Source organism: Mytilus edulis, chromosome 10 (genome assembly GCF_963676685.1).
Source record: "Mytilus edulis chromosome 10, xbMytEdul2.2, whole genome shotgun sequence".
NCBI lineage: Eukaryota > Metazoa > Mollusca > Bivalvia > Mytilida > Mytilidae > Mytilus > Mytilus edulis.
The window spans coordinates 13,155,253-13,182,658 of NC_092353.1; the positions used below are offsets into that span (position 1 = coordinate 13,155,253).

A 27,406-nucleotide genomic window follows, 5' to 3' on the forward strand; every position below is an offset into this window, starting at 1 on the left:
TGTTAACTACCGACAGTAGGTATAGACTAATACTGTTGATAGACGGTATATAGGAGCACTACATTGTACGTTAACTACCAACAGTAGGTATAGACTAAAACTCTTGATAGACGGTATATAGGAGCACTATATTGTATGTTAACCACCTACGGTAGGTATAAACAAATACTGTTGATAGACGGTATATAGGAGCACTATATTGTATTTTAACTACCGACAGTAGGTATAGACAAGTACTGTTGATAGACGGTATATAGGAGCACTATATTGTATGTTAACTACCTACAGTAGGTATAGACAAATACTATTGATAGACGGTATATAGGAGCACTATATTGTATGTTAACTACAGACAGTAGGTATAGACACATACTGTTGATAGACAATATATAGGAGCACTATATTGTATGTTAACTACCGACAGTAGGTATAGACAAATACTGTTGATAGACGTTATATAGGAGCACTATATTGTATGTTAACCACCGACGGTAGGTATAGACAAATACTGTTGATATACGTTGAATAGTACTGTAGTGCATGTTAACCACCGACAGTAGGTATAGATAAATACTGTTGGTAGACGGTATATAGGAGCACTATATCGCATGTTAACTACCGACGGTAGGTTTAGAAAAAAAAATAATAATAGACGGTATATAGGAGCATTTTATTGCATGTTAATCACCGACGGTAGGTATAGATAAATTCTGTTGATAGACGGTATATAGGAGCCCTATATTGCATGTTAATCACCGACGGTAGGTATAGACAACTGTCAATAGACTGTTTAATGGAGCACTGTATTGTATGTTAACCACCGACGGTAGGTACAGACAAATACGGTTGATATACGGTGTATAGGAGCACTATACTGTATGTTAACTACCGACAGTAGGTATAGACAAATACTGTTGATAGACGGTATATAGGAGCTCTATATTGTATGTTAACTACCGACGGTAGGTATAGACAAATACTGTTGATCGGCGGTATATAGGAGCACTATATTGTATGTTAACTACCGTCAGTAGGTATTAGACAAATACTGTTGATAGACGGTATATAGGAGCACTATATTGTATGTTAACTACCGACAGTAGGTATAGACAAATACTGTTGATAGACGGTATATAGGAGCACTACATTGTACGTTAACTACCAACAGTAGGTATAGACTAAAACTCTTGATAGACGGTATATAGGAGCACTATATTGTATGTTAACCACCTACAGTAGGTATAAACAAATACTGTTGATAGACGGTATATAGGAGCACTATATTGTATTTTAACTACCGACAGTAGGTATAGACAAGTACTGTTGATAGACGGTATATAGGAGCACTATATTGTATGTTAACTACCTACAGTAGGTATAGACAAATACTATTGATAGACGGTATATAGGAGCACTATATTGTATGTTAACTACAGACAGTAGGTATAGACACATACTGTTGATAGACAATATATAGGAGCACTATATTGTATGTTAACTACCGACAGTAGGTATAGACAAATACTGTTGATAGACGTTATATAGGAGCACTATATTGTATGTTAACCACCGACGGTAGGTATAGACAAATACTGTTGATATACGGTGAATAGTACTGTAGTGCATGTTAACCACCGACAGTAGGTATAGATAAATACTGTTGGTAGACGGTATATAGGAGCACTATATCGCATGTTAACTACCGACGGTAGGTTTAGAAAAAAAAATAATAATAGACGGTATATAGGAGCATTTTATTGCATGTTAATCACCGACGGTAGGTATAGACAAATACTGTTGATAGACGGTATATAGGAGCACTATATTGTATGTTAACTACCGACAGTAGGTATAGACAAATACTGTTGATAGACGGTATATAGGAGCACTATATTGTATGTTAACTACCGACAGTAGGTATAGACTAATACTGTTGATAGACGGTATATAGGAGCACTACATTGTACGTTAACTACCAACAGTAGGTATAGACTAAAACTCTTGATAGACGGTATATAGGAGCACTATATTGTATGTTAACCACCGACGGTAGGTATAAACAAATACTGTTGATAGACGGTATATAGGAGCACTATATTGTATGTTAACTACCGACAGTAGGTATAGACACATACTGTTGATAGACGGTATATAGGAGCACTATATTGTATGTTAACTACCAACAGTAGGTATAGACAAATACCGTTGATACATGTTATATAGGAGCACTATATTGTATGTTAACCACCGACGGTAGGTATAGACAAATACTGTTGATATACGGTGAATAGGAGTATTGTATTGCATGTTAACCACCGACAGTAGGTATAGGTAAATACTGTTGGTAGACGGTATATAGGAGCACTACATTGTACGTTAACTACCAACAGTAGGTATAGACTAAAACTCTTGATAGACGGTATATAGGAGCACTATATTGTATGTTAACCACCGACGGTAGGTATAAACAAATACTGTTGATAGACGGTATATAGGAGCACTATATTGTATGTTAACTACCAACAGTAGGTATAGACACATACTGTTGATAGAAGGTATATAGGAGCACTATATTGTATGTTAACTACCAACAGTAGGTAAAAACTAAAACTCTTGATAGACGGTATATATAATAGCACTATATCGTATGTTAATCATCGACGGTAGGTAAAGACAAATACTGTTGATAGACGGTATATAGGAGCACTATATTGTATGTTAACTACCGACAGTAGGTATAGACAAATACTGGTGATAGACGGTATATAGGAGCACTATATTGTATGTTAACTACCGACAGTAGGTATAGACAAATACTGTTGATAGACTGTATATAGGAGCACTATATTGTATGTTAACTACCGACGGTAGGTATAGACAAATACTGGTGATAGACGGTATATAGGAGCACTATATTGTACGTTAACTACCGACAGTAGGTATAGACAAATACTGTTGATAGACGGTATATAGGAGCACTATATTGTATGTTAACTACCTACAGTAGGTATAGACAAATACTATTGATAGACGGTATATAGGAGCATTACATTGTATGTTAACTACCGACAGTAGGTATAGACACATACTGTTGATAGACGGTATATAGGAGCACTATATTGTATGTTAACTACCGACAGTAGGTATAGACAAATACCGTTGATACATGTTATATAGGAGCACTATATTGTATGTTAACCACCGACAGTAGGTATAGACAAATACTGTTGATATACGGTGGATAGGAGTATTGTATTGCATGTTAACCACCGACAGTAGGTATAGATAAATACTGTTGGTAGACGGTATATAGGAGCACTATATTGCATGTTAATCACCGACGGTAGGTATAGACAACTGTCAATAGACTGTGTAATGGAGCACTGTATTGTATGTTAACCACCGACGGTAGGTACAGACAAATACTGTTGATATACGGTGTATAGGAGCACTATACTGTATGTTAACTACCGACAGTAGGTATAGACAAATACTGTTGATAGACGGTATATAGGAGCACTATATTGTATGTTAACCACTGACGGTAGATATAGACAAATACTGTTGATAAACGGTAAATAGGAGTACTGTATTGCATGTTAACCACCAACGGTAGGTATAGATAAATACTGTTGGTAGACGATATATAGGAGCACTGTATTGTTATTGGTTGCTGTCTTTGATATTAATTTTACGTTTATCGTTTCAGCATTAATCGGGCTGTTTGTTTTCGTTTTTCGTCACATCTAGTCAGGAATGGGTTTTAATAGCATTTTACATGAATACATATGTGTAACTCATGGCTGATTCACATTCGTTTGTCTTTGGTGGATAAGTTTCCCATTGGCAATATTACCACATATCTTCTGAATTTTCATTGCATCATCTAAACATGTAAAATTCGTATATAGAAAATATATACGTATAGATAATACATATATAATATAAAAAAGTAGATGTTGTATGATTGTCAATGAGACATCAGTAGTGTTTGTGGGACAGAATGACCCCCATTAAGGTGGACGTCGGACGCTGACGCCATATTCGAAAGTTGGCGCAGACGCCGACGCCATATTTGGGCATTAAAGCGGACGCCATAGTCGACCCTGAAATCAAGACGCAAACTTCGGGTTGGACCATGTTACTCGGACATCGAGACGCCGACGCCATATTTGGGCTTAAATCCTGGACGCTATATCTTAATGTTTGACCAGGCTACCCTCCAGGGTGAATACTTTTAGTGACCCTAGAAAGAGTTTTTCAAGACTTGAGACCTGCTATACATCCATGTAGGTGTTTTAAGAATTTTTTTTCTTTTCTTCTGTTTTTTTTCTTTCTTTTTTCATTATTTTTTTTTGTATCATTATTTTTCATTTAACCAAATAGAGCTACGAGTTTACTGTCATTCTGAATCGTGTCAGTGGATGAAAAGTTGTTGATAATGTTCTTCATCTCGAGTCCCGACATCTCAATTTGACGTAATAAATGCAATACAGGCCACATGTATCTGAATCATCGGTTTGGATTTGATTGCAAACCACACAGTATTTCGGTCCATTGACGATGAGTACATTTCTGAAATAGCGTTGGTACTTTTCCGGTAATCGTCCTAAGGAGTCGAAAATTCTGATGGACCCGATGCGGGGAAATGAAATGCAACCCAATGACTCCCCTTTTGATCACAGTTGTCCGTATTGACCACAAACCTTCTACGCCTGTCGCTCACATATCTAGGCAAGTCTTCTGCACAGCAAACGGTCACGGGCAATCCACTCAAAGCATCCTCTACATCTTTCCCGGTCATCGTTAAGGGCAATGCCGTTTTTATTCCCACAACCTTGCTGACGTTGGGCTTCTCATCCACGTAGGTGAGCAAACACTAAGTACTCCGCAATCCTGACAGGCGATGAGATCTTTCCGTGTTTCAGCATCCTCTGACGAAATATGTGTTGTCTCGTCGGCAATATCTTCGTCTGATGAGACCGAACTATCGTCTTTAAAAGTATTCGAGAGACGGTCGTCATCCCTCTGTCCGTCTGGTGTCTCTCCTTGACCGACCTGCAAGACCTCTGTGTGCAATCTGGAGGCATCTGGGGTTCTAGCTTTTAGGCCAACAAGAAAGTACCCGAAAGGTGTCCTCTTTGCCTCTTCAAATTTCCGGAGAAAGAAGTCCCCTCGAGAAGGATACATCTGTCGGCCAAGAGTCACGATGGGCTGTCGATCAATGGGGTTATTAAAGAGAATGAGATAATGACAGTTTCGTCTCTGGGTGGGGTCTTTGCCAAAGTATAAATTCTGATTAAAAACGACGACCGATAAATTCCTATGGTGACACCCTTCCGTAAACAAATCATTTATTCTGGAGTCTTTGTCCGAAGTCGACATGAGGTCATCTAATAGGATCATGTTTCGAATGTTGGGATCGAAAAAATCGTCCCTTTCGAGATCAAAAGGAATTCCACGAATGAATTCAACGCGTGGAAGCACTGTATGTTCGTTGTATTTCCTCGTAAAGAGGTTGCCACCTTTTATACAACCAAACGATCCTGTCTGGACGAGGACTTCACAGTTTTTTTATGTGTTGAAACAAATAAAATAAAATAAGTTTTATCGCAGGAGGTTGGACCGGACACAATCATGGTGAAAGGGTGTCTAAACACGAAAGCCTTCTGCTGCTGCTTTTGTTGCTGCTGCTTCTTTTTCTGCTGCTGCTGTTACTGCTTTTGCTGCTGCTGGGTAACACCTGGGTGGTATAGTGGCTCATCGGAAGAATGCTTACTTCTTATATGTCTTTGAAGATCGTGCGGCCACACATACACTTTACAGCAAATATTACAATTAAACATACTCGTAATTTCCTAAATGACAGTGAGTAGTTTCCTCTTATAGATTTACTTCACTTCCTTCTAAAATATAGCAAGAGAAATACATGGTCATCTTTTAGACGACATATTTGAAGATGATCGTATCTCAAAACAAATTCGATGTGATACAATTCATTCCTGGTTACCGTGAAATAGACTGGTTTCCCAAACGTCACGTCCGTGATATCTTCATTTAATCGTATCGACTGGAGAATATGGAGAGATTTTCCCTAACGTACGACTGGTGCACGAAATCGGAACAGAAGTACATACGTCTCGTTTAGGCTTCTAATTCCGGTATGAACGACACCTTCAATGCACATTCCCACGATCCATCCAACGTATAGCGTTTTGCAAGGCGCACTTTGAAATTGCCACGTACGTTATTTTCAAACGATGGATGAAAGCGAGTTTTCGCTCTTAATAAATAAACAAAACTCGTCCATAGTGTTAATTCCAGTGAAACCTTTAGTATCTCTCTTACAGCTTTGTTATACTCAAAGCCGTATTTAAGGAAATAAACGGAAATAGTAATTGATTGCTTAACGTCCAGTGGCAAATAATTCATGAATGTTTAGAACACGTTAACCATAAATACAATAGGTATAGGTCTTGTAAAAGAGGCCACCCCGCGGGATAAAGGGTATATTGGATAGGAACATAAATTTTGCCTTGCAATAGGCTAAAATGTGTTGTGTATAAGTACAGTAGACTAATTTATCTTCTATACGGTTGAAACAATTTTTATAGTCAATACAATTTTTTGTGTTTCTGTATAATTAATGAATCCTCCTGATCATCTTTCTTCCTTAAGCATTTAGTAATCTTCATCATTATTTTATGTTAAGGACTATATAGACATAAAACTTGTTTGATTGGACCGTATGCTAAGAGCCGGCCACCTACAGAGCCAGAATCATCTCATTTATACCGGTTCAAACCGGTTCTTGTTTCTCTGCACGGACATAATTCTTGCACGTGCACAAACAAACAAAAAATGCTACTGCAATTATATACTGTAACAGTCGTATTTGTTTGTATTCCTTTATAATTTTTTTTATAGTTTAACATCCCATAATTCTTAATTCCTTATATTTAAGCAGCCGTATATTTCTCTATTCGATATATTTTACCAGTCCCTATTTCACTATTCTTTATATTTATTTTGGTCATATTTCTTTATTCTTTATTTTTCTCGCCCATATCATTCTTTATTTATTTTTTCGTCCATTATTCTCTATTCTGTAAACCCAATCCAAACTCCTTGTATATAAATATTGATTGATTAAATATATTATCCGTGTATTTTTGAAGATAAAAACCAACTACGACCGTGGAATTTTCAAATATATAGTTAAGATTATGTTAAATGAGAAACAATTTTAAATGACCAAGCGTGGTTTTAGTTAATCATTTGGGTTGAAATCCTAATCATGTGATAGTAATTATATGTGGTTGAAATGAGTTGGAATGCAAATTTATACTACTCAATGTTTACGGTTTTCATGCTTATCTAAAAGATAAAGATAATTATTTAATGTCACAGACTATATTTTTATAATTGGTGTCCGTTAATTAGAACCAAATAAAAAAGTGTACACCTGTAAAAATGTTATTGAAAGAAAGTGTATAAAGATACTTATTTTTAATCACCAGATGTGCTTTATCTCTTAATCTAATTATTTGAGATGTCATGTTAAACAGGACCATAGGATATTAATTAAGTGGTTCAAATAAGTCGGAAAGCTACGGACGCCCATAGGACCTCCCACAAATATAATTTGAATTCGAAATCACGAATTTAAATCATTATTACGAATTTTATAATTCGTTATAACAGCTTAAATTTGTGAGAACGAATTGTTGGAAATCGTTATATCAGATTTTGTAATTCGTTACGAATTATTACGAATTAAACTCGTTATCACAATTTTTTGTAATGTGTGATACCGAATTAAAATCGTTATAACGAATTGTATAAATGGTTATTACGGATTTAATTCGTGATAACGAATTTGTGGAATTTGTTATCACATTTTTTTTTATGTAATTTGTGATTCCAGATTAAAAACATTTTCACCTAAATTTGAACTACCTCACCTGGCACACAGGGTTAAGTTAGCTTTTTTCTCTTTACTGAAACCTTTTGGTCAAAGTTAAACAAACTTGACCACGAGCAATTTAGTTTTAACAATTTCTATTTTAAAAATTAGCAAAATTGATTGGACACTTAGTTTGGTTGTTTGTTGGTTTTGTTTTGTTTTTGTAAATTAGCGCTGAATGGGCACAAGTTCAGAACGGTAAAAGTGACGTCACCCAATTTCAAACTTGATCATCAGACTCAGTGTTTTGTGTTAATAAACATTGTGTATTAATTCAATAACATTTGGTTGAGGCAAACTAAATGTAGAGAGCGGAAATTACAGAATAAGCATTACGTCTTTGACCATTTGTAAAGGGGCATAACTCACGAACTATAAAAGAGACGCCCTTCAATTTCATCTGTGTGCTTTAGTAATTGGCATAGTGTATAAGTTGAATTTATAACATTTGGTTGAGGCAAACGGAAACCATTTCTGGGAACGTACCCGACAAACGGACTGGACTGACGGACAAGGGCTAGACTAAACTTCTCCCACGCCTAGCGGCGGGGGCATAAAAAATGTGTTTGATACCCATAATTCGTGACAGTAACATTTGTATTCCTTTTTCTTAATTTAAAGTCTTCTTAGACAGGCGATTTCCTTCATGTGTATCGCCAATTAATATATTTTACACAGAAGCAAAAGAATTAGTTTCGGCAACATGGTTAATCGAGTGTAAAACCTAAGATTTTCATCCCTAGGTTTACATTTCGATAAACCATGCGAAACTATTTCCGTTGCATCTGTGTAAAATGTATCCAGGTACACACACTAATGATATTCACCGCTTAAAAAAAAAACTTTGGTAGAAAATAAAAACTAAAAATATTTCGGTCAAGAAATATGAGAATTAGACATATTTTCCCCCGGAGAGTTTCGGTGTGTAAACTGGGTCACTGGCTAATAAACCCACCCGTTTACACGACAAAAATTTCTAGGTATAGTGTAAAATGCGTTAAAACTAAATTGATTGCGGTCAAGTTTGTTTCACTTTGTCAAAAAGGTTTTAATGAAGAAGGTTTTTGTAAAAGTAATAAACAGCGATGGGTGCAGAGTGAGGAAGAAAGCTCTCTTTATTCTGTGTGACATGTGAGCTAAAAATCTGTGATAATGAATTTTAATCTGAAATTACCAATTACAATAAAAACTGTGATAACGAATTCCACAAATTCGTTATCACAAATTTAATCAGTTTAAACAAATTCTACAATTCGTTATAACGATAAAATCGTTATAACGAATTTATCGTTATCACAAATTACAAAAAATTGTGATAAGGAACTTAATTCTTAATAACGAATTACAAGATCTGTTATAACGATTTTCACCAATTCATTATCACAAATTTAATCTGTTAAAACGAATTATAAAATTCGAGATAACAATTTAAATTCGTGATTTCGAATTCAAATAGTTTTATATTTTTGGGAGGTCCTAAATGGGCTTCCGTAGAAAGCAATACTACTGAATGTTTCACGATTGTCATGTTAATAAGATAAGAAATCCAAAAATTAAAAAGATAAAGACAAATATTTTATGTATTGATATCAAACATTTTAATCCAATTCTCTTTACACGGGAATAGTTCCGCCTACTGCATTGAGTGACAGTTTTTCTGATTAATATAAATAGTATATCTTGGAGAATTCTTACAGTTGTTATAAACATGTATAAGCAGTTAATTATTTAAGAGGTAGAAGATTCGTTTCAGAATTATCACAGACTTATTACCTAGGGGTTGGGTAAGCGTTTATCAAAGACAAATTCTCGTCCATTTTCGAGAATATACCGTCCACTTTTAAGGGTATGACGTCACTTTAAAGGGTAGTCTGATGCAACATTAAGGTATAGCATCCAAGTTTAAAGCCCAAATATGGCATCGGTGTCTCGATGTCCGAATCATACGGTCCAACCTCAAATTCGCGTCCCGATTTCATGGTCGACCATGGCGTCCGCGTTAAGGCCCAAATATGGCGTCGGCGTTCACACCCAGGTCCAAATATAGCGTCAGCGTCCGACGTCCACCTTTATGGGTTCATTCTGTCCCACAAACACTACTGACAACTCTCCACAAGAGACCAAAATGGTACAGAAATTAACAACTATAGGTCACCGTACGGCCTTCAACAATGAGCACAGCCCATACCGCATAGTCACCTATAACAAGTCCCAAAATGACATTGTGAAACAATTTAAACGAAAAAACTAACGACCTAATTTATATACAAAAAATTAACGAAAAACAAATATGTAACATATAAACAAACGACAACCACTGAATTACGGTCTCCTAACTTGGGACAGGCACATACATACAGAATGTGGCGGGGTTAAACATGTTAGCGGGATCCCAAACCTCCAAAAACCTGGGACTTTGTTGTAACAGTACAACATAAGAACGAACTATAAAAATCAGGTGAAAAAGGCTTACTCATCAAATGGAAAAAAATACAAATATATAAGATCCATACAATACATACAGACCATATATCGAAACCAATATATACTAAGCATTCAGCCAATCAAACAAAATGCATCTTAGAACCAAAGATCATTTTCACACTGTATATGGGTTAGAGATCTTAAAACAGAGTTTTTTTGGACACTGTATATGGGTCAGAGATACAGTTTGTATACAGACTGTATCTAAAAATTAGACCCATAGATAAAGCATACAGAAAATGCATACAGACTGTATATAAGAGCCACAGGCAGTGCACACACTTTATCTTGCAGTAACAGGCAAAACATACAGACTTTTATTTCAACTTGGAACAACTTACAATGCATACATACTGTGTCTCTGATCCATAGACAGTGTTAACCGACTAAATGTAAGATATACCGACAATAGAAGTATCTTAGACTCATAGTCAAAGCATATAAACAATGTATAAAGACTAAGAACGACGTACAATACATAAATTTAATTTAATTTACAACAAAGAAAATGCATACAGACTGTATCTGGGAAGCACAGACAATGCATTGACTGTGTGTAATCAAAGAACCTTTGTGAGCACGCTCACATACCTCACAGCCCGACATTGTCACTAAGCAAACAAAATTTCAATAGATTATTTAGTTCAAACACGCATGAAATTCTGTTGTGTAATTTCAGAAGATATGCAGAAGTATATTTAGGCCGAAATTCTAAGTCCAGAAGGCATAGTTCCTAATTCCTAACAAGAGTACACACGTTGAAATTTCTCGCCTTATTTATGTTGATAGACCTAAATATAAAGTTTTACTACAATTATCACATAAACTTATTAATAACATGACCAAAGAAAATGAGATCAAGGTCATATGACCAAAATGAGGAATACATTTACACCTTACAATCATTCAATACAAATCAGGTCAAGGTCAGATGACACTTGGCACAAAAACTAAAAACTGAACAATGAACCTCGAAAATGAGATCAAGGTCAAATGAGACTTGCGAGGCTGACATCATAAGATATTTCCAGACACCAAATAAAGTTGACCTATTGCATATAGTATTAGAAAAAACGAACAAAACTCAAAAGCTTAGCTTTGACCATTGAACCAAGGAAATGAGGTCAAGATCAGATGACACCTGCCAGTTGGACATGTACACCTTACAATCCTTCCATACACCAAATATACAAGACATATTTCATATAATATCTGAGAATGTGTGTGAAGTTAGCAGCCGGTTCGTTATTCGATATTCGATATTCAATATCCAACCGGCTGCTAGCAGTCGGTTGGATATTCAAAATTAAGTTGAAAATGAAAAAAGAATAATACTTAATAACATTAAAAGCATGATTTTTATAGTTAAAAGAACTGATAAGATACGTAGGAGATAGTTTCATGATCGACCTCTTCAAGCTGTCGCAAATTCGAATATAAACCCTTTTCTAATTTGCATATTTGTCTAAATGTAATATAGATTAATGTCAATAAAAAAAAAATCAAAGAGGTACAGTACTTTAATACAGGATTTTTCTTAAAAACAAAAACAAAAACCGATTACTCTAGAAAACAATTAGGATTATAAATAGAAATATTTATGGAAAGCCCATAAAAGAAATATATAGTGAAAAGCTACCTGAGACCGCTTAAATGAGGGTGAGACCCCCTAGTCTTTCAATGTTCACAAAACTTAAGTAAATCATAGACTCTGTATATATAAAGGTTGTATCAGAAGGATTGCCCAGAATAATGTCATATTCGATATCTATGGAGGGCTTGTATTGTCACTTTTCAGCTAAAAATTATCAAAATTTTAGGACAAAGAGCACAGGGCAATGGTGAGAGCCCCCTAATTTCTCACTCTTTCTAATATTTTGCAGACATTTAGTCAATAGGTAGATACACACGTGACTAAAAGGAATTTGGATAGACTTCCTGTCTTTAATGTTTACGGAGCGCCCAAAGTGCCAGTTGAATATTCAAAATAGATAGTGAAAAGCTACCTGAGACCGCTTAATTGAGGGTGAGACCCCCCTGGTCTTTCAATGTCCACAAAATTTAAGTAAATCATAGAATCTGTAAATATAAAGGTTGTATCAGAAGGATTGCCCAGAATAATGTCATATTCGATATCTATGGAGGGCTTGTATTGTCACTTTTCAGCTAAAAATTATCAAAATTTTAGGACAAAGGGCACATGGCAATGGTGAGAGCCCCCTAACTGCTCAATCTTTCTAATATTATGCAGACATTTAGTCAATTTGTAGATACACACGTGACTAAAAGGAATTTTTGTAGACTTCCTGTCTTTAATGTTTACGGAGCGCCCAAATTGGCAGTTGGATATTCAAAATAGATAGTGAAAAGCGACCTGAGACCGGTTAAATGAGGGTGAGACCCCCCTGGTCTTTCATTGTCCACAAAATTTAAGTAAATCATAGACTCTATATATATAAAGGTTGTATCAGAAGGATTGCCCAGAATAATGTCATATTCGATATCTATGGAGGGCTTGTATTGTCACTTTCCAGCTAAAAATTATCAAAATTTTAGGACAAAGGGCACAGGGCAATGGTGGGAGCCCCCTAATTGCTTAATCTTTCTAATATTATGCAGACATTTCGTCAAAAGGAAGATACACACATGAAAAAAAGGAATTTGGGTAGACTTCCTGTCTTTAATGTTTCCGGAGCGCCCAAAGTGCCAGTTGAATATTCAAAATAGATAGTGAAAAGCTACCTGAGACCGCTTAAATGAGGGTGAGACCCCCCGGTCTTTCAATGTCCACAAAATTTAAGTAAATCATAGACTCTGTATATATAAAGGTTGTATCAGAAGGATTGCCCAGAATAATGTCATATTCGATATCTATGGAGGGCTTGTATTGTCACTTTTCAGCTAAAAATTATCAAAATTTTAGGACAAAGGGCACAGGGCAATGGTGGGAGCCCCCTAATTGCTTAATCTTTCTAATATTATGCAGACATTTCGTCAAAAGGAAGATACACACGTGAAAAAAAGGAATTTGGGTAGACTTCCTGTCTTTAATGTTTACGTGGCGCCCAAATTGGCTGTTGGATATTCAAAATAGATAGTGAAAAGCGACCTGAGAACGGTTAAATGAGGGTGAGACCCCCCTGGTCTTTCAATGTCCACAAAATTTAAGTAAATCATAGACTCTGTATATATAAAGGTTGTATCAGAAGGATTGCCCAGAATAATGTCATATTCGATATCTATGGAGGGCTTGTATTGTCACTTTTCAGCTAAAAATTATCAACATTTTAGGACAAAGGACACAGGGCAATGGTGAGAGCCCCCTAATTTCTCACTCTTTCTAATATTTTGCAGACATTTAGTCAATAGGTAGATACACACGTGACTAAAAGGAATTCGGATAGACTTCCTGTCTTTAATGTTTACGGAGCGCCCAAAGTGCCAGTTGGATATTCAAAATAGATAGTGAAAAGCTACCTGAGACCGCTTAATTGAAGGGAGACCCCCCTGGTCTTTTAATGTCCACAAAATTTAAGTAAATCATAGACTCTGTATATATAAAGGTTGTATCAGAAGGATTGTCCAGAATAATGTCATATTCGATATCTATGGAGGGCTTGTATTGTCACTTTTCAGCTAAAAATTATCAAAATTTTAGGACAACGGGCACAGGGCTATGGTGAGAGCCCCCTAATTGCTCAATCTTTCTAATATTATGCAGACATTTAGTCAATAGGTAGATACACTCGTGAATAAAAGTAATTTGGATAGACTTCCTGTCTTTAATGTTTACGGAGCGCCCAAAGTGCCAGTTGGATATTCAAAATAGATAGTGAAAAGCTACCTGAGACCGCTTAAATGAGGGTGAGACCCCCCCTGGTCTTTCAATGTCCACAAAATTTAAGTAAATCATAGACTCTGTATATATAAAGGTTGCATCAGAAGGATTGCCCAGAATAATGTCATATTCGATATCTATGGAGGGCTTGTATTGTCACTTTTCAGCTAAAAAATATCAAAATTTTAGGACAAAGGGCACAGGGCAATGGTGAGAGCCCCCTCATTGCGCAATCTTTCTAATATTATGCAGACATTTAATCAATAGATAGATACACACGTGACTAAAAGGAATTTGGGTAGACTTCCTGTCTTTAATGTTTACGGAGCGCCCAAAATGCCAGTTTGATATTCAAAATAGATAGTGAAAAGCTACCTGAGACCGCTTAAATGAGGTTGAGACCCCCTCGTCTTTCAATGTCCACAAAATTTAAGTAAATCATAGACTCTGTATATATAAAGGTTGTATCAGAAGGATTGCCCAGAATAATGTCATATTCGATATCTATGGAGGGCTTGTATTGTCACTTTTCAGCTAAAAATTATCAAAATTTTAGGACAAAGGGCAAAGGGCAATGGTGAGAGCCCCCTAGTTGCTCAACCTTTTTAATATTATGCAGACATTTAGTCAATAGGTAGATACACACGTGACTAAAAGGAATTTGGGTAGACTTCCTTTCTCTATGTTAACGGAGCGCCCAAAGTGCCAGTTGGATATTCAAAATATTTAGTGAAAAGATACCTGATACCGCTTAAATGCGGGTGAGACCCCCCTGGTCTTTCAATGTACACAAAATTTAAGTGAATCATAGATTCTGTATATATAAAGGTTACATCAGAAGGATTGTCCAGAATAATGTCATGTTCGATATCTATGGAGGGCTTGTATTGTCACTTTTCAGCTAAAAATTATCAAAATTTTAGGACAAAGGGCACAGGGCTATGGTGAGAGCCCCCTAATTGCTCAATCTTTCTAATATTATGCAGACATTTAGTCCAGAGGTAGATACACACGTGAATTAAAGTAATTTGGATAGACTTCCTGTCTTTAATGTTTACGGAGCGCCCAAAATGCCAGTTGGATATTCAAAATAAATAGTGAAAAGCTACCTGAGACCGCTTAAATGAGGTTGAGACCCCCTCGTCTTTCAATGTCCACAAAATTTAAGTAAATCATAGACTCTGTATATATAATTTAAAGGTTGTATCAGAAGGATTGCCCAGAATAATGTCATATTCGATATCTACGGAGGGCTTGTATTGTCACTTTTCAGCTAAAAATTATAAAAATTTTAGGACAAAAGGCACAGGGCAATAGTGAGAGCCCCCTAATTGCTCAATCTTTCTAATATTATGCAGACATTTAGTCAATTGGTAGATACACACGTGACCAAAAGGAATTTGGATAGACTTCCTGTCTTTAATGTTTACGGAGCGCCCAAAGTGCCAGTTGGATATTCAAAATAAATAGTGAAAAGCTACCTAAGACCGCTTAAATGAGGTTGAGACCCCCCTGGTCTTTCAATGTCCACAAAATTTAAGTAAATCATAGACTCTGTATATATAAAGGTTGTATCAGAAGGATTATCCAGTATAATGTCATATTCGATATCTATGGGGGGCTTGTATTGTCACTTTTCAGCTAAAAATTATCAAAATTTTAGGACAAAGGGCACAGGGCAATGGTGAGAGCCCCCTGATTGTTCAACCTTTCTAATATTATGCAGAAATTTAGTCAATAGGTAGATACACACGTGACTAAAAGGAATTTGGGTAGACTTCCTGTCTCTATGTTAACGGAGCGCCCAAAGTGCCAGTTGGATATTCAAAATAGATAGTGAAAAGCTACCTGAGACTGCTTAAATGAGGTTGAGACCGCCCTGGTCTTTCAATGTCCACAAAATTAAAGTAAATCATAGACTCTGATTATATAAAGGATGTATCAGAAGGATTGCCCAGAATAATGTCATATTCGATATCTATGGAGGGCTTGTATTGTCACTTTTCAGCTAAAAATTATCAAAATTTTAGGACAAAGGGCACAGGGCTATGATGAGAGCCCCCTAATTGCTCAATCTTTCTAATATTATGCAGACATTTAGTCAATAGGTAGATATACACACGTGACTAAAAGGAATTTGGGTAGAATTCCTGTCTTTAATGTTTACGGAGCGCTCAAAGTGCCAGTTGGATATTCAAAATAGATAGTGAAAAGCTACCTGAGACCGCTTAAATGAGGGTGAGACCCCCCTGGTTTTTCAATGTCCACAAAATTTTAGTAAATCATAGACTCTGTATATATAAAGATTTTATCAGAAGGATTGCCCAGAATAATGTCATATTCGATATCTATGGAGGGCTTGTATTGTCACTTTTCAGCTAAAAATTATCAAAATTTTAGGACAAAGGGCACAGGGCTATGGTGAGAGCCCCCTAATTGCTCAATCTTTCTAATATTATGCAGACATTTAGTCAATAGGTAGATACACACGTGAATAAAAGTAATTTGGATAGATTTCTGGTCTTTAATGTTTACGGAGCGCCCAAAGTGCCAGTTGGATATTCAAAATAGATAGTGAAAAGCTACCTGAGACCGCTTAAATGAGGGTGAGACCCCCCCTGGTCTTTCAATGTCCACAAAATTTAAGTAAATCATAGACTCTGTATATATAAAGGTTGTATCAGAAGGATTGCCCAGAATAATGTCATATTCGATATGTATGGAGGGCTTGTATTGTCACTTTTCAGCTAAAAATTATCAAAATTTTAGGACAAAGGGCTCAGGGCAATGGTGAGAGCCTCCTCATTGCGCAATCTTTCTAATATTATGCAGACATTTAATCAATAGATAGATACACACGTGACTAAAAGGAATTTGGGTAGACTTCCTGTCTTTAATGTTTACGGAGCGCCCAAAATGCCAGTTGGATATTCAAAATAGATAGTGAAAAGCTACCTGAGACCGCTTAAATGAGGTTGAGACCCCCCTTTCTTTCAATGTCCACAAAATTTAAGTAAATCATAGACTCTGTATATATAAAGGTTGAATCAGAAGCATTATCCAGAATAATGTCATTTTCGATATCTATGGAGGGCTTGTATTGTCACTTTTCAGCTAAAAATTATCAAAATTTTAGGACAAAAGGTACAGGGCAAAAGTGAGAGCCCCCTAATTGCTCAATCTTTCTAATAGTATGCAGACATTTAGTCAATAGGTAGATACACACGTGACAAAAAGGAATTTGGATAGACTTCCTGTCTTTAATGTTTACGGAGCGCCCAAAGTACCAGTTGGATATTGAAAATAAATAGTGAAAAGCTACCTGAGACCGCTTAAATGAGGTTGAGACCCCGCTGGTCTTTCAATGTCCACAAAATTTAAGTAAATCATAGACTCTGTATATATAAAGGTTGAATCAGAAGCATTATCCAGAATAATGTCATTTTCGATATCTATGGAGGGCTTGTATTGTCACTTTTCAGCTAAAAATTATCAAAATTTTAGGACAAAGGGCACAGGGCAATGGTGAGAGCCCCCTAATTGTTCAACCTTTCTAATATTATGCAGAAATTTAGTCAATAGGTAGATACACACGTGACTAAAAGGAATTTGGGTAGACTTCCTGTCTCTATGTTAACGGAGCGCCCAAAGTGCCAGTTGGATATTCAAAATAGATAGTGAAAAGCTACCTGAGACCGCTTAAATGAGGGTGAGACCCCCTGGTCTTTCAATGTCCACAAAATTTAAATAAATCATAGACTCTGATTATATAAAGGTTGTATCAGAAGGATTGCCCAGAATAATGTCATATTCGATATCTATGGAGGGCTTGTATTGTCACTTTTCAGCTAAAAATTATCAAAATTTTAGGACAAAGGGCTCAGGGCAATGGTGAGAGCCCCCTCATTGCGCAATCTTTCTAATATTATGCAGACATTTAATCAATAGATAGATACACACGTGACTAAAAGGAATTTGGGTAGACTTACTGTCTTTAATGTTTACGGAGCGCCCAAAATGCCAGTTTGATATTCAAAATAGATAGTGAAAAGCTACCTGAGACCGCTTAAATGAGGTTGAGACCCCCTCGTCTTTCAATGTCCACAAAATTTTAGTAAATCATAGACTCTGTATATATAAAGGTTGTATCAGAAGGATTGCCCAGAATAATGTCATATTCGATATCTATGGAGGGCTTGTATTGTCACTTTTCAGCTAAAAATTATCAAAATTATAGGACAAAGGGCACAGGGCAATGGTGAGAGCCCCCTTATTGCTCAATCTTTCTAATATTATGCAGACATTTAGTCAATAGGTAGATGCACACATTACTAAAAGGAACTTGGGTAGACTTCCTGTCTTTTATGTTTACGGAGCGCCCAAAGTGCCAACTGGATATTCAAAATATTTAGTGAAAAGCTACCTGAGACCGCTTAAATGAGGATGAGACCCCCCTGGTCTTTCAATTTCCATTTAATTCAACCGAATCATAGATTTTATATATATAAAGATTGTATCAAAAGTGGAATGTTCTTGAACGGACTGTTTGCTGCAGATCAGATCAGACCAGAACCCTAGGCCTAGTAGAATCGATGACCTAGTTTAAAATACAAACCGTCACTATAGGTTGAAGGGAAAATATACAGACCTTTATCACACACCTTCACACAGCTCACACAACCACCCCTTTTGATGTAAAATCCAGGTCCAAATGCATTGTTGATCGCTATTTCACACAGACAACTTAGGGCTCCAACACCTCATGCTGACATGAATTGTGTTCGCCAACATAGGAAAGGCTCGCATTGCCCTTTCCGCTAACATGGATAGGAATCCACTTTCTTTTTGAATGTTTTTCTTCAATTGGTTAGTGCTTTTTCCCACTAGAACCATTTTGTAGAAGCTTGGTGATCTTTTCAATCTGTCGCGGGGTAAACAACATCTTGTGTTCACCATGCAGGTTTGTGTGGGATAAACGAATGGTGACCGGGAAACCTTTTTTGTCTGCTCTCTGTAATATTTAGATTGACCTTTTATAAAGTTCAAACCGTATTTCAATAGACTATTTATTCATGCCTCGCGAAGATGGAAGCGGATGGTGAGATGTTCTCTGCGGAGATTGTGGAGGATCGCCGTCTGGATTGTTGTGGTATGTCTGCATGCGATTGATGGTTCTCAAGATCACGGGTAAGAACACCATATTTTTTGGGGGTTAGAATGATCTTTACCCCGGAATCGATTGCAGGGGGGGGGGGAAGCTTCAGATAGTGGACTGTTGGGAGCCGTGTATGTAGCTGCTATTGATGATGCCACTGTTCACCAGGATGCTGTTGATGCTTCTGATGCTAACAATGTCTTCACCCTCTTTGTAACATTTGTTGCCCGATCAAATGTGTAGAGCTGTCGCTTAAATCCCAATGTGGTGTTCGATTCCTTAAATTGTAGTTGGGGGAGGGGGTTGAACAGAGTAAAAATGCGACTGTCGTTTCTAGAGACAAGGATGGAAAACCCTTGTTTTAGGTCTGTGTTGTGGACGATTTGCTGCAACAGTGTGGTAAATCCATTTATTTATTAAAACACGACGTTCAACTACTGACCGAACGATTCGAACTGGATGCCTAGGACTCCTACGGAGATTGGAAGTGCAAATGCTTCGGTGTTGGCGGGAACATAACGCTCGAATTCCGCTCGAATTTGGATGTCCGCTCGGACTGATGACTTACATCGATGACCAACAGCGGCTATATGTCAATGAAATCAGAGGGGTTGACATCACCGTTACTAAGGAGGGTGTCAATGTTGTAGAATTTCTTTCTGAAGTCTACATCCTCCTTGAACACTATGGCAACCTTGTTTTCTGAAAAAAACCGGCATTAAAGTCGACGGCTGAGTAGCGTTCAGCTTTGAGGGTGACATGGATATTTTGCAATCGACAGCGATTGAACACGGAAGCATTATTGGTTTTGTCATTATCTCTGTCGGTTTGAAAGGCAACGATAATATATCTTGGCTTTTCGCGACCACTATTGGCAGCTAGGCGGCAGTTAAACTGTGAGGCTTAGAGAACGACTATGAAATCACACTGTCTCATGCGAAATCCACAGAGGATCGTGGATTTTTTCTAGATGGTTTTGTACAGTTGCATCTTGTTTTCGTCTGCAGGAGTGACGCTCCAGAGTTGGTAAGTTGGGCGCCGGCTTAAGGTTCGAATTCGTGAACCTAGTATTAATATTTTTGAAGACTTTCATCGAAGGTCAACCCTTCTGTGATTGTAAGGATGTCAGACATTATGTATTTATTTATAGCATTGGAGGAAGTTGGAATGGTACCGATGCCACGACCAGAGATGAAATTGTTTAACTGGGTTTGGTTGTTGGGCTTTCTGCGTTTAACACTGAGCTGTTGATTGGGCTTGCTGCGTTGGTCAATGGGTTTTCGAGTGTGGGTCACTTTGTCAACGACATGGTTGACGACTACCACCTACCACTCCTATCATGGCTGCATTGGTGGCAGTGCTCATAGGCCTACTTTTCAATGTCTTGGCAGCAGAGGAGGTGAACATGCGACCAGCGATACTGGTGATAGTGTCAAAAAAACTTCTACCACCGTATGCATACTTTCAAACAAAACCTTTCTTAATTGAGGATATTACGATGGAGTTGCTTATATTCCTTGATGCTGATGTGTTCACCTTTCTTTATGGCATCGATGATCGCCATAATCGCGTTGCGCACACCATTGTTTCCAGCACGGTATGCAGTGTTGCACAGATACAAGCAAAAAAGGAGCTGGTCAAAGTCGGAGGGTAGAAACACGGTTTGAAGTCCGCTACAATGCTTATCTTGCTTTAGATGTGAGACACAATCTTCGTCCACTTAGATCTTTATCGCCTTAGGGTTCTCGAGAGGGTTAATTGCCTTGATACATGCACCGGAACTGTGCAGGATCTCTGCATACTGTGGATTCATTTATTTTCGTGGGTATCAATTTTCGTGGATTGCTGAAAACTTTCATATTCATGGATATTTGATTTCGTTGTTTTGCCAATCTCTTAATCAACGTCTATTGAAAATATGTTATTCGTTGAACATTTGAATTCGTGGTTCACCTGTATCCACGAAAACCACGAAAATTGGTATACAACGAATAATAATGAATTCACAGAAGTCGACAAGGTCTTAAAAACTTCGGACTCGAAAGATTCTGATTTCTTTTTCACCATGAGTTCCCAGAGGTTAAGGGTTCCTTTGTACCTCACACCATCCACGAAAATATCATCGTCGTCAGAAGTAACTGGTTAGCTTCCGATGAAGAGATCGAGATCCAAAGGTGTGGTCGGCGAAGGATCGTTACTGATCTGCAAATACTGCTGTGCTCGAAGTCCGAGGATGGTGTCTATAGGTGGTGCAATTGATAGTGGGTAGTCAAACTTGGGCGGTGGAGGCTGGAGGGCTGTCACTGCTGCAGGAAGTTAAACGATCGTTTAGGTGATCGGTGAAGCTGCCTCTCGCTGAGCCTCAACCACAGGCTTAACACCTTGGAAAGGTCAGGGTTGAGTCCAATCTTCTCCAGGCGATGCTGCATGTTACTGGCTTGAATCTTCCGCTTGATCTCTTGCAACTCCTTGGCGAGCGCCTCACACTGTTTCGGGTCTGTAATCTTTATAAACGTTCATTTATTTAAAGCGTTGACGTGAACCTTCCTAAGTGAAGGTTTGAATACCTGTAAGCGTTTGTTTGAACGCCCCTAAGCGTTGGTTTGAACAGTTGTACCTTTCCTGAAACTATAGGCATATATCTATCGAAAGGTTAAAAAAACACACATGCATTTTTGCTCGTTTTTCCATAATTTGAATTGAAAAGGTCGAGCTATAAATATTTGTTGATAAACACTACAATAGTTTATGGACCTATGGGTGGTACGGATAGAAAAATACGGACTGTCAAACAGATACATACCATATAAAACATGCTAAAAACAATCTAAATGTTCATATAACCCCACTAAGGAGGCTATATTATTCTTCAATTATCTAAAAATGTATTTCATTGTACAAAAACTTTCATATTTAAAAAATTCACCATGGCCATAATGCGATACTAAACTTCTATTAAACTGTGTATTGCTACAGAACCTTATCGTTTTTTATTTCAACCTTATCGGTAAATCAAAGCACTCAAAGTCCGCGTACACTACGAACGGGACTCTCATCGGGTGGGTGTTTTTGACAAAAGTCAGCTGGTATGTCCCTTCTTTGGGCAGCTCTGATCTTGGCTGCCTTGTGGTTGACGCAACACTCTTTGTTGGTTTCCAGAACTTCCTTGCTATAAACGTGGTTTAAGCACATGTAGCCTTGGATCAGCAGTAAGGTGAGTTCTCTCTTCCGCTGTTCACCAATGTTTGAAATGTGCAGCGGGTATACTTCACTATCATCTATTCTAAATCAAGGGTTAATCTACCCTTCTCAAGGGTTTCAAGCAAGTCCGTGGTTGAAGGGAGAATCTGGTTTCCCGAGTGAAAGTATCCCACGTTCTCATCATCCATCTTACCTGTTGGGTTAATCTTCACAGTGCAGCATCACATTGACTTGTTATCCTTTCAATGCCCAATCGTCTATAAGTTCCACTCTTGACATCTGAGAGACCTCAAGGAAGGTCTGCACCTCCATGTCAATAATAGTGGTCATCTTTCAGGTAGTAAATACATCTTGAAAGGCTTTCTTCAGTGGATGTACCTCAATTTTATCCCCAATGATTTCCTATCTTCTCTGATCTGTTCCTGTAACTTATCCAGTAGTCGATCTTTCGACATCCTGCTAACCTCTATCAACTCATGCTGTTTGGCTTGGGTGATAATATCCTTCCTAGTATAGGGTTGGAACAACGCTAAAAAAATGTTGGTCTTCGTTCGGATCAACTGATCCAACTGATCCTTCCTCATCCGGGAGTACCATCGTCGGTGGTTCATTTTGGCAATACCACTCAGGGCTTTGACGTTTTCAACAACTAATTCCAGCTATTAATAGTTATTGGATCGATGTCTTAATCTTTATAACAATCCAAAATAAAATCAATTTGTTTCACCCAAAACCAATATCCACGATTAAACGGTTTTTAGACCCAGCTTTTGATCTTTCGATCCTATCGTCCATATCAAAAAATATAAAATTCGTGGTAATCATACCCGGTGCGCCTGTTTTTTTTTTTCATCCCATAGCTCACAATTTGCCGAGCTCAATCGGTCTCTCTCTTTGTCAAGACGGTGGTCAGCTGCTTGTTTAATCTCTCACAACCCCAAGTGGGGATATGGTTGGCCCTTTCCAACATAAGGTTATAATTTCTGCCTACCTATTAACTAAATGTCTGCTTAGTAATACAAAGATTGAGAGATTAGATGGCTATCACCATTGCCCTGTGCCCTTTGTCCTAAAATTCTGATAATGATTAGCAGAAAAGTGACAATATAAGCCCTCCATATATATATCGAATATGACAATATTCTGGGAAATCCTCCTAATACAACCTTCATATATACAGAGTCTATGATTTAACTAAATTTTATAGACATTGAAAGACCAGGGGGGTCTCAACCTCATTTAAGCGGTCTCGGGTAGGTTTTCGCTATATATTTTGAATATCCAACTGGCACTTTGGGCGCTCCGTAAACATAGAAGACAGGAAGTGTACCCAAAGTCCTTTTAGTCACGTTTGTATCTACCTATTGACTAAATGTCTGTTAAATATTAGAAAGATTGAGAGATCAGGGGGCTCTCACCATCACCCTGTGCCCTTTGTCTTAAAATTTGGACATTTTTTGACTGAAAAGTGACAATCTTAGCCCTCCGTAGAGATTGAAGATGACGTTTTTCTGGAAACTCCATCTAATACAATCTTTATATATACAGAGTCAATGATTTGGTTGAATTTTAGGGACATTGAAAGACCAGGGGGGTCTCAACCTCATTTAAGCGGTCTCGGGTAGGTTTTCGCTATATATTTTGAATATCCAACTGGCACTTTGGGCGCTCCGTAAACATAGAAGACAGGAAGTGTACCCAAAGTCCTTTTAGTCACGTTTGTATCTACCTATTGACTAAATGTCTGTTAAATATTAGAAAGATTGAGAGATCAGGGGGCTCTCACCATCACCCTGTGCCCTTTGTCTTAAAATTTGGACATTTTTTGACTGAAAAGTGACAATCTTAGCCCTCCGTAGAGATTGAAGATGACGTTTTTCTGGAAACTCCATCTAATACAATCTTTATATATACAGAGTCAATGATTTGGTTGAATTTTAGGGACATTGAAAGACCAGGGGGGTCTCAACCTCATTTAAGCGGTCTCGGGTAGGTTTTCGCTATATATTTTGAATATCCAACTGGCACTTTGGGCGCTCCGTAAACATAGAAGACAGGAAGTGTACCCAAAGTCCTTTTAGTCACGTTTGTATCTACCTATTGACTAAATGTCTGTTAAATATTAGAAAGATTGAGAGATCAGGGGGCTCTCACCATCACCCTGTGCCCTTTGTCTTAAAATTTGGACATTTTTTGACTGAAATTTTTTTTTTGGCTTTCCATATATATTTCTATTTATAGTTAAAAATATTTCTAGAGTTATTGGTTTTTCTTTTTGTCGTAAGAAACATTATACACAAAAGTACATCTTTGAAGTCGTTTTATGACAAAACTCTATATTACATACAGACAAATAAGTCGCACGGAAAAGGGTTTATATTCGAGGACAACGAGAAATTGCGACAGCTTGAAAAGGTCATTTAATGATTCCTACGTATCTTCTCAGTCCTTTTGACTATGAAAATCGTGCTTTTTATAATTTCAAGTATTTAATTTCTTATGATTTTTCACTAAATTTTGAATATCAAACTGGCTGCTAGCAGCCGGCTGGATATTGAATATCGAATAACGAATAACGAACCGGCTGCTAACTTCACATACATTATCTGAGATATAGACTTGACCACCAAAAACTTAACCCTTTGCATTGATCCATGAAATGATGGCGAGGTCAAGTGAAAACTGTCTGATGGGCATGCTGACCAAGGTACGCAAATACTAAACATAGTTACCCATAATATGAGAGAAATTACAAAAACTTTTAACTTTTTTTCAAGTAGTCACTGAACCATGAAAATGAGTTCAAGGACAATGGACATGTGACAGACGGAAACTTCCAAACTTAAGGCATCTGTATTTAAAGTATGGAGCATCCAGGTCGTTCGCCGCCTAAAATATAAAGCTTTTAAGAAGTGAACTAACGCTGTCGCCGCCGCCGCCGGATCACCATTCCTATGTCGAGCTTTCTGTGACAAAAGTCGCAGGCTCGACAAAAACAAGAATGTGTCCATCGTACACCGTTCCCCACTTGCCCTATCATTTTCTTTGTTCATTGGACCGTGAAATAGGGGGAAAAACCTTCTTTGGCATTAAGCTTAGAAAAAAACATATTATTGGAAACATATGTACTAAGTTTCAAGTTTATTGGACCTGACCTTCAACAAAAACTACCTTGACCAAAACATTTAACCTGAAGCGAGAAAACGGACGAAGGAGCAGACGCATAGACCGGAAAACTAATGCCCATTTACTATCGTAGGTGGGGCATAAAAAAATTAATCATGATTTTCTGCCAATATGCACATTTACATAGCATGTTCTAACTATCTAAAAAATTCGTGAAACTCTGTTGTGGTCTTTAAACAGATTTTATGACAAACTGTTGTAGGAGTATATAGGAAATCAATCAATTGATAATTTCATAATTTCCTCATTATCTACAAAGATTTATAAAACTCTGTTATGTGGTTTCAGAGGAGTTGCAATAACGAGAACAGGACTGACAGACCGATGGATCAAAAACATTGTACCATAAAGAACTTTGTTTGGTTTGGTATAATAAAGGGTCTGCTAAATAATGTAAGGCTGAGATAAATTAGTCATAAAATTTTGGTCACACCAGTTTTTTGGCGAGGTTCGTTTTGTTCAGTCTGTGATGTTCTTTGTTGTGTTTTGCATTCTGTTGTTTGTTTTTTAATCTTTCTCTTTTTTTTTGCCGTGGTTTTGTCAGTTTATTACTGACTTATGTGTTTGAATAAGCCTTTAGTATCTTTCGCCTCTCTCTTCGGTCAATTTGATTATGTGGGTCATACAGATTTAGACCCAAACTTGTCTCTGATTGTTTCGTGATTATTGCAGATGTAAATCATACTATAAAATTGAGTATGGAAATGGGGAATGTGTCAAGGAGACAACAACCCGACCATAGAGCAGACAACAGCCGAAGGCCACCGATAGATCTTCAATGTAGCGAGAAACTCCCGCACAGGGAGGTGTGCGTCAGCTGGCCCCTAAACAAATATGTATACTAGTTCAGTGATAATGGACGTCATACTAAGCTCCGAATTATACACAAGAAACTAAAATTATAAATCATACAAGACTAACAAAGGTCAGAGGCTCCTAACTTGGGACAGGCGCAAAATTGCGGCGGGATTAAACATGTTTTTTGAGATCTCAACCCTCCCCTATACCTGTAGCCAATGTAGAAAAAACAAACGCGAAACAATACGCACAGTAAAACTAAGTTTAAGAGAAGTCCGAGTCCGATGTCAGAATATGAAACAAAAGAAAATAAACAAAATGACAATAATACATAAATAACAACAGACTACTAGCAGTTATTGACATGCCAGAACCAGACCTTAATTAAACTGATTGAAAGATTATGTCTTCATCATATGAATATCAGGCACAATCCCTCCTGTTAGGGATTTAGTATTATACCGTCATGAAATATACAACCCTCTTATTTACAATATCATTTGATCAACACCTATTTACAAGGGTCTATTTGATATGATTTTTCTCATTGTTGAAGGCTGTATGGTTGCATATAACTGCTTACATCCACTTTATTTGAACTTGAGTAGATACATGTAGGCGTCTCATTGGCAATCATACCACATCTCCGTATTTTTACAGTATTGTATCAGTACTGTTACCTAATAACAGGACAAAACAAGACAGTAATTTGACAAAACTAAAGACATACATACTTGATTTTACTTCTCTAAAGATATAAACAAAATTTTCATAGTTC

General features: G+C 37.3%; 1 protein-coding gene across 2 annotated transcripts in view; it reads left to right on the plus strand.

Moving 5' to 3' along the window:
- Positions 1–27,406, plus strand: part of LOC139493441 (baculoviral IAP repeat-containing protein 7-like) — a 55,254-nt gene that overhangs the window by 12,961 nt on the left and 14,887 nt on the right. The window lies entirely within an intron of this gene.